The sequence below is a fragment of the Eleginops maclovinus genome, chromosome 15 (genome assembly GCF_036324505.1).
Source record: "Eleginops maclovinus isolate JMC-PN-2008 ecotype Puerto Natales chromosome 15, JC_Emac_rtc_rv5, whole genome shotgun sequence".
NCBI classification, from domain to species: Eukaryota; Metazoa; Chordata; class Actinopteri; order Perciformes; family Eleginopidae; genus Eleginops; species Eleginops maclovinus.
Window position 1 is genome coordinate 19,654,026 of NC_086363.1, and position 9,620 is coordinate 19,663,645.

A 9,620-nucleotide genomic window follows, 5' to 3' on the forward strand; every position below is an offset into this window, starting at 1 on the left:
TCATGAAGTTTCCACAGGCTCATTCGCTTTAATTTACAGGATGAAATCAGGATAAACCTGGCTGAAGGGTATCCATGCACGGATTACTCCCCCACAAGAAGGGCTGTATACGTGGATTCAACCCAATACTCAGACTTTCATGTTTTCCATTCCACATCTGTGTGCAACAAATGGAAAAGCCATCAGGGTGAACGTCATGCTCTCAGTTTTTAATGCGTTCATTTCACAGCTTTTTCTTGCTGTAGAATTAATGTTCCTTTTACATGTTCCCTTTGCTCTGCCATGATTATGAAAGAAAGTCCATAAGGAAAAGTAGGAGGCACAGCGGGACGTCAGAGTGACAGGATCTCCACCTATGGCTGCCTGCGGTGAGACGGCAGGAAGCCACCGCCGGCAAATCCTGCTGATCTCGTTGTAGGCTTACTGTTTTACAGCGCAGCACAGGGGCTCGGGCAGGAAGTGGGCACTTCCACGCCCACAACCTCCACCCTCCCCTCCCACCACTATCAACCCCCTCCGAACCACCTGTGCTGGTCTCACAGGATGTCCCCCCTACCCTCTTCTCCTCCCTCACACTAACTCCTGTACAGCTGCACTTCTTTACCAAACCGCACGTTCAACACACTCTGTTGTTTCACACTCCACTGCTTCAACAACGCCAATGAAGATATAACGGGGTTTACTGTAAACTGCCTCAAAACGTAGGCAAGAGGCTGACCCCGACTCTGAAAAACTGAAAATATATATATTTAATGATCTTTAATGAACATAAACATTAACATATTTTCACATTTCTGTATGAGGTTAGTTGAAAGCAATAATATTATTTTAAACAAGTTCAAAAATAATTGCTTTTAACTAACCTCATACAGTTATGGGAAATCTGGTGACATAATACATTTAATTAAAGTCAACATTTCAGTTTTTTCAGTGCAGAGTTGGTTGAATTTTTAGTTTTATTGTGTATTATTGTGTGTGTTGTGAAAATAGGAACACCATTCCAGGATGCCGCAGTTGAACTTTGAAACCTGAATATAAAGTTTGTTTGAGTTAAATGCTCTACATTATGTCTTAATTCAAAGCTATTGTGGTGATAATCTCAACATTAGCTTGTTGACTGCGAGAGATAGTACAGTGAGATCATCACTTTCCATTCTGTTGTTTCTAACATAAAAAATATACAGTTGTTTAGTAACTTACAGAATGTCATGTTATAGTAACAGCTGATTACATTTATTCATACAAATTCTCTGTTTATTAAATGGTGTCTATTGATTTGAAAGCTGAACTCATTCAAATTGCAATATTGATATAAAATAATTAAAATACACTTTCATTGTGTCAGGGTTTAGGCAAAAATCTCACACAGATAAAACCATTACCGTCTACCACCAGGGCTGACTGAATACATGTGTTTTAATAAAAATACCTTGTGTATTGTTCATGATTTATGTTCTTGTCACGTTAGTGAACTTGCAGCAATAATGACGTTCATGGTTATCTCATGTGTGAGCTGACAGAGCAAACAGCCCCACATTGTTACGTGTATTGAGTGATCAATAGTTCTTCCCTGGCACTTTGTTTTTGACCTCTGAGGAGCATGCCTATTATTTTTTATTTATGCTGCTCTGATCAGCCGCAGATGTCAGCGCTCTGTGAACAGGCTGCTCAGACACAATGGGAGTGTTTTGGTCTTGCAGGGTGTCTCTGATGTGCAGAGCAGAACAAATAAATCCCTCCTGCAGGGAGGAATGCTGACCTCTGTCACAGCCAGTTTCACCTCCAAGTTGACAGCGATCACTGAGCGGGTCTGGCGGATGGACAACAACGTCCTGCCACAAGGGTCATGCCATAACACCCCCCCCCCCCCCCCCCCACCCCCCACCCCACCTTCACTAAAACAATGATCTCACTCTCTGTACCAGGAATCCGCTATGCTCGACTGAGACATTTCTTTTTCCCATCGACCCGAAAGATGTACAGAGAGGGTGGGGGAAACCAAACGACCTTGGCAGGAAACAAGCAGCCCCCAAGCAAAAAGGGAACTTGACTTGACTTTTTAAAACAAATGATTCAGAGTACAAACAGCGACGATGATGCCGTTGAAATTGCGTAAGACTAAACGGAAAACACCAAGGATGACTTTCACCATTGAGTGATGAATCTGGGATTGATGGTGAAAAAGAGAAAAATCTGCAAAATAATATGTTCCTATGTATATGAATTCAAACTTGAGAAAATGTATAAAGAATTTCAAAACAGTGTACCGTTCAGTGTGTTTATACGCACTTAAAATATGATAGGCCACACTCTGTCAATGCCACTATTTAAAAGTTAGTGATATATGTTTAAGGCTGCACATAACTCTGTATTTGATCAAAAATAGCTAAATGGACTAGTTCAATATCAAAATTGCAGAAAGCACAACATTTGTTAAAAGGCAAAGTATGTGAGATATTATTTCTGCCTACAAACAGTATTCAACAAACATAATAAAATATCCTTATTTGGTACAGATCATTTAAAAAAAAATCACACCTTGATAGGTTCATTTGTTAAATAAAAAAAAGCTCCTACGGTAACTATATTCATAACTTTTAATGAGATAAATAAACTAAATAAATTGCAACAAGAAAAGTGCACTAAAGAAAATGTGAAACCTTGATGTTTTTTTTCTGTGTACCAAATGATGATATTACCCAGCTCAAATAAAAACATGGAACAAAACGGACACTAAAGCTTTAATTCTAGCGTCATTTACACACCTATTTATGATTAGAAACAGTGGTGACCAACACCTCATACCTTCAGTCAGACACTGGTGTATTTACGGATGTGCTGGGCATGTAAGGTGTACTAAATATGGAAGAAGCAACACATATCTTTTTCAGTCTTAACAGGGAGTTTTATCTCCGAGGTAACGTTAAATATGTCATTTATCACTTCACCCGCAGTGACACAGCAGCTCCCGCAATGTGTTGTTTTGGACATCTAATGTACAATATGTGAACTTTGCTCCAAAATCTGGATTTCCTCTCTGGGGATCTACAAAGGCGCCCCTGTTTTATGTTATATGTTATATGTAATACCTTGCTTTCCCTATAATATGAAGATTCAATCATAAAGCATATAATGTCTGTTATATGAACTGTTTATTTCATGTAGATTGAATATTTAGATTTACATATATATATATATACAGTCCCGGAAAAAATTGAAGAGAGCACTTCAGCATTATCAGTTTCTCTTATTTGATTTTTTATAGATATGTCTTTGAGTTAAATTATTTTTTTTTCTATTTACTGTATTCTATAAACTACTGACAACTTTTCTCTGTGTTGGAATTTAACAGACACTGGAATGGCTGCCATACATGTAGAGATAAAGATTTAAGAAAAGATTGGAATGGTCTCTTAATTTTTTCCGCAACTGTAATATATCCAAATATCAATGATTGTTGTATTTTATTATTTTTAATATTTAGCAAAACAAGTGAATACATTTTGATGCTTTGGAAAATACAATTATAACTATTGGTAATGCTTAGATTCAATGTTTTTGCTTGGCCTTAGAAACAGCTGTTGATGCCCCTTCAGGTCCATTTAGCTGCTTTTAATCACCTCACAAGATCTCCATCTGTTAATAAAGATCATGTGATATGATCTAAATTCCAGCACAGCATGAACCTTCAGCAGTAAATAAAAAAATCCAACTAAATTGGACTGTTACATAGTACTTTAAGGGGTTAAACAACTACAATCGAGAATGATGCATCACAACGGGCATTGTAATAAGTGACAGGCCTCAGACTGCACACTGTTTGTGTGAACAGGTTGAAGAGAGGGACTGTTCTCCAGTCAGTGAGTCCACTTGTGACTCAGCAGTTGACAGACAAGAGGAACACTTTAAATCACTATTGATGTGAGCTCCAGTGTTCACTCAACAAGTTTATCCAGCTAACTGCTCTCATTTCATACGGTATACAAAGCATTCCTACAGTGGTAGCAGGGGGACCACAGGGACAACAGTGTGTGTTATGAATAATCTGTAAAAAGGGTGGGAGCTAATATCACAACATACAACCAAAGCACTGGATCTAGCTCTTTAGCCATTATGTTCCCAGTGGGCCGTAGCACACAGGTCATTCATTGTGTGACTCTTGGATATTAATACAAGCCAAAAACACACATAGGTCAGTGGAATATAACAAAACATGCAAAATATTGGTTTCCAATACGGAGGTGTTTTTTATGCAGCACTGGATGTGTGTTCAGCAACACATGCTGAAGTTTTAGATACTGTTTCAAGATAGATGTTCCACTGGCAATTTCCCAATTGAACGGCTCAACAAACAACAGAAAAACTGAAATATAACATTTATCAATTAAAAAAAGAGATGAATTAAAATTCTGAATAAATCTCCAATATCCAGTCCAATCCAATATTATAAATAAGATAATTGAAATTGAAGTCAAGTCAATTCCTAGAATGAAATCAAAAGACTAGTGCAGTTTCTGGTAACATTCCCATACAATGCTGCACATTTGACTAATATCATATCAATGTGACTGTCATGTGGCCCTGCAGCTGTCAGTGAGGATGCAAAGTTGATGATAATAAGTGTTCAAAACCTCAGGTGACTCCTCACTTTTGGAATAATCACATCCTCTGCTATATGCTCCTGTCTCTTGCCAGCAGGAGTATTGCTGCACCAAGCCAATAAAAACAGGTCCTTAAATTGTGCTGACTGTTTTCCCTTCACTCACTGAATGCCACTTTACACACGGCTCATTCTTCGGAACTGCTTCAATAACTTCCAAAACTCCCTAACTATTCTACCCTCAAGCTTTTATTTTCCAAAGCTATCAGGACCAGATGTGCATCCTTTTATTAGCTCAATATGTTGAAATCCATGGATGACCACAGGATGGGTAACTAAAGAGGATTAAGTCAGAGTTCAGGAGGTGAAGCGCTCCGCTGGAGGCGGCAGGACGAGTGTGAGATCATCCGATTGGTTTGACGCAGCCATCAGGATGATTTACGCATCTCGATAATTTCTTACAGGCAACACAAAACAAAACAATCAGAGAGCTGCCTGTGGTGTTTTAGATTTGATAGCTTCTTGGCAAGTGTCTGTGCTGCGCATCAAACACAGAGACGGGCTCTCACTCTGCAGACTGAGGGCAGCTGGGTAAAGCAGTCTGATTTCACACGGGGAGAGACGTTGCCAGTGAACGGTGGGAGGAGAAGAATGAGCAGCCATGATATGATGGAGAAAAGAAGGGATCAGAAAGAGAGGAAAAGGGGAAACAATAGCTCTTTGTGTAAAGTGCGGGATCTGAGACTTCTCCACGCAGCAGTGTGTTGATGGCTGCTTCTCACTGGCAGCAGCCCAGTCAAACATGCCTTTGTGCTGACGTGGGAGAGCTATGGGAACATGTTTCTTCTCCTTTTTTCTGGCCAATGCACTGACTTGGGATGTTGAGCTGAGCTGGTGGGGGTTACTCAAATGTCCTCAGTGATGCAAACGATCCTTTAATGATGCAGAGGGAAAAAAAAAACATGCAGCGGATGTGGATATGCAGCTTTTTAAAATTTCTTTAAGTTGCTCTCCTTTTAAACCACTTCTGCTATTACTCAGACCGTAAAGCAATGCCGTTTTGGCACGTTAGGGGCTGTTTTCTGCAGAAATCCTTCTATAATCACACAATGAGATCACTCCATCACATCCCACTGCAATTTCATGAATCATTAACCCTTAAGTGCTTAGTTACTTTTGAACACGGGCAGCTTCTTTTGTCATCTAGCTTGATAGGAACTTCAGTAACATAAAGATGATTACTACGGGCTCAGCAGAAAGTTGGAGGACCCCCCCCCCTGCACGGTACTCTTCAGAATGGACTGGCTGGGTCACATGAAGGATCCTGTTGCCGGGTGGGATTTCAGAGGCTGAGCCCTGGGGGAGTCATTATGACGAGATCCCCAAAACAGCCACGCTCAGACTCTGATGTTCCCAAGCTCAACCCCAGAGAGTCATCATTATGACTTTGCATTTTACTTCATCAGGGTCCTGATTTTGATGCACTTTCAGAAAATTATGGCCACATAGGAAGAGGCTTAAAAAAAATGTTTCGGAGCTGGACATCATAATTTAGTCACTTTAACTGTTAAAATATTAGTATTTTACAGGGGATCCTAGTATTTAGACACCATACTTAAATTTGGCTCATCTTAAGCCAGGAACAAAATAATTAAATAATTTCCAATCACACTTACGTTCCTGGTGAGAAAAAAGGCATTGATTCCCTCGCATTATTAAATGTAGAGGAAATATATAGATTAACTTTTCAAATATAAAAATAAACTATATAGAAATATTTAGAATATTTGTATTTGTTGTCATTTCATAGTATGATGCAGCGATGTTTATTTCCAGTGTATTGTCTACATAGAATCCCAGGTGTGATCAACCTGATTTATGTATTGCTCTGCTCTCAACTGGATTTTTTGTAATTACCTTGGTATCATTTACTTACTATTTCTTTCTGTTTTCTGTAATGTATTCTTGATCATATTTTGATATTGATTTAAAATATTGTCTTGCCCTAGTGCTATATCGGCATGATTTAATGATAACACCTGCTATGAAGAAATATCATCATACAATAAAAACACCAGAAGTAAAATAAAAGGGAGTTTAAAATACTGGACAACAATACATAAGTATTTTCTTGATGCAGGTATCAGCTGCTGCTCTGCACAATCTTTAAAGATGCAGAACAAAAAAACACATTAAAATCAAGCTTGATTGAATGGGAATGTATTTTTCAACACAGTAAAAGCAGACTAGGATTATTTCATAGTGCTGGCAAAGTGAAAATGACATTTGCTATTTTAATTAATGGAGAAAGAAAAATAATGAACCCATGCAGAGAAATAAACCTTATTATTACAGAGAGCAGGAGAATGGAGCTCTGGCTGGCAGATATGATGAAATGGCATTTAAGCCTGACTGAGTCATTGTGGGGTTTACAGTTTTGGACACCCCCACTCCCTCCCCCTTACAATAAGCAGGGGATTGCCGTGCATGGGAATAGAAAGGCAGTGGGACTACTGTACAGAACAAAAGGCTCCCTGCGTAAAACTGCGCATGAGTGCTGCCTGCCGCTGTGCACGTGTTGTGCAAGCAGAGCGATGTCAGAACACGACAATGTGTTTTCGTAAGCCCCCATTAAAATCTCAATGATCAAATAATACTACAAAACCTCCACCGCCTCCACCCAGCATGCACTCAAAATCATCTGTGGCACACACCCCAATATTAACAATGTGACACATGATGGGAGGAATGGGTGAGGATGGAGGGTGATGCTGCATACCCTCAGTGCCATCAGAGCGTTGCATCAGCACAAACAGACAAAGAGGCTCCTCAGAATGCTGTATCATTAACGGCAGCATCACTCCCTTATGGCACCTCAGCGCAAACACGTGGCGATCAAACAAGAGTATCGCGAAATACACACACTCATTCTGCGTCTGATTCTGCCGACACACACCGCTGCCCCGGACACATGCTTCCTTTCATTCCAGCAAAGCAAAGGTGGACGATCCGATGATTTATGTTCAGAAAGAACCCCTCAAAAACACATTCAAATATTGTATTAAGTGTATGCAGGTGTCATAAAACAGCTTTGTCTCTTTTTTCCCAAAGGTGTTTTTCAAAAATATATCAACTTGTGAGACCTGACTTGCATCACAGCATAATTCCTCACTACACCGCTGACTCCTACATAATACAATGACAGGGACTGACTAAGCCACTGCTGCAGCAGCATCCACATGACAAAGCAGGACGCGCGTAAAAGCGCAGCTGTGTTCATACAGTCACCACTTCATATCAAAATGTTTAGTTTTCAGGTAATGGTAGCAGAGCTTGCTCCCGGTATCAAACATAAAGGGTTAATGATATTGAAAATATGAGCTCCTAAAAGACACCGTCGAGATGTACATGATTCCATTGGCTGTCAGACCAAATAAGGACCTTCCTTACACAGCAAAACACATTTTTTAAATGTTGATTATGGAGCAGGTGATGACATCATGCATACGATTGGGGAACAGCAGAAAGAAATTGAAGTTTTCTGTTTTGATAATAATAATAATAATAATAATATAATAATAATAATAATAATAATATCCTCTGATTTGAGGGTTGTTCATTAAATAATCGAGGTGTTTTATGACGCTGCAGGTGACAGCCTATTTTTTTATGTATGCATATTTCTGCTGATAGAAGCAGCGCGTGCGGACCTCCTGTGGGATCTCCGCACACCTACTTGACAAAAACAGAGAAAATGGAGCGCACACGGCGTATTGACTGAAAGCATAACAGGATGTGGTTCAGAGTTGTGTTTCACTCCTGAACCCGCGTTCACACCCCGACGCATTACAGCCTCCAATATTATCACCACGCCAGGCTTCAGAGACATGCACGCGGTTTTCCTTCCTTTCAGTTTTTCTACTAGTGACTTTTTTCCACAGATCACAGGGAGGACTCTGCTGGCTGCGACACTAATGCAAGTTTGCAACTCGGTTCAGAGAGCATCAACAACACACTGAGGTTGAGAAACGGTGGATTCACACCTGAAAAACAGCGAGGAATATATAAGAGCAGAGAAATGACGCTGAGAAACGTGCAGCAGCTCACCTTTTACTTTCTATTCCGCGCGTTTCTATTCAGCCCTTTTGTCCGTCTCCCTCATAAGTTCTCTCACATGATGACTCCTTTCCTCAGAGAGGTCACTTCTTGTCCCGATGCAGCACCTCGCGTATGTGTAGCTTCAGTAAAAAACACGGTCTGTTGTGTGTACGACTGCGTGCGTGTGTGTGTGTGTGTGCGCGCGGTGCTCCAGCGCGGCGTGCCGCTCCGTCTCCGCTGTTTGTTACTCTCGACTGGAACGCCTACTCTCAGTCGCTACATTGTTGACATTCGGCCGCTGACGTCACTCTATCCCCTCATTCACAACATCGTAAGCGCGGTGCGGCTTTGCGTTAGCGGCCGCGGGAAGCGTGCGCGCACTCCCTGGAACGTGCGCAGCGGAGTTTGGAGAATCGCACTACTGGCCGCTCGTTCAGATCCCTCCCCTCGCGCTCGCTTGGTCCCCCCCCCCCCCCTTCTCCCTTTGGTGTACACAGCGGGAATATGACTGCGAAAGATGACACAAGGCATTTTCACATCTGCAGACGGAGGACGTTTTAGTCCAGTATTTACTTATTTATATCGTCAGACCGCCCGAAACGCTCAAGTAGGTATACGCATACAAATAATTTACTTTGGTGTGTACGTTTTAAAAACTATTAGAAAAGAAAAAAATATATTTTTGAAAATGACAATATATTTTAATGTACAGAGGTGTAAAGTAACTAAGCACATGTACTCAAGTACTGTAGTTAAGTACTATTTTGTCTTACTTTACTTGAGTATTTCCATTTAACTTTACCTCTACTCCCTCACATTTTGGAACCTTTATTGTCAGTTTACTCCTCTACATATATTTACATATAACACATGACATTTGTACATGATATAATGCAGTTCATTTCTACCAATATATTCATTA

General features: G+C 40.4%; 1 protein-coding gene across 1 annotated transcript in view; it reads right to left on the minus strand.

Moving 5' to 3' along the window:
- Positions 1-8,938, minus strand: part of bach2b (BTB and CNC homology 1, basic leucine zipper transcription factor 2b) — an 87,289-nt gene extending 78,351 nt beyond the window's left edge. Inside the window, exon 1 of the mRNA XM_063901826.1 lies at positions 8,708-8,938. The gene's annotated coding sequence lies outside the window, so the exon portion shown is untranslated. The remainder of the gene's footprint in view (positions 1-8,707) is intronic.
- Positions 8,939-9,620: the final 682 nt, after the last annotated feature.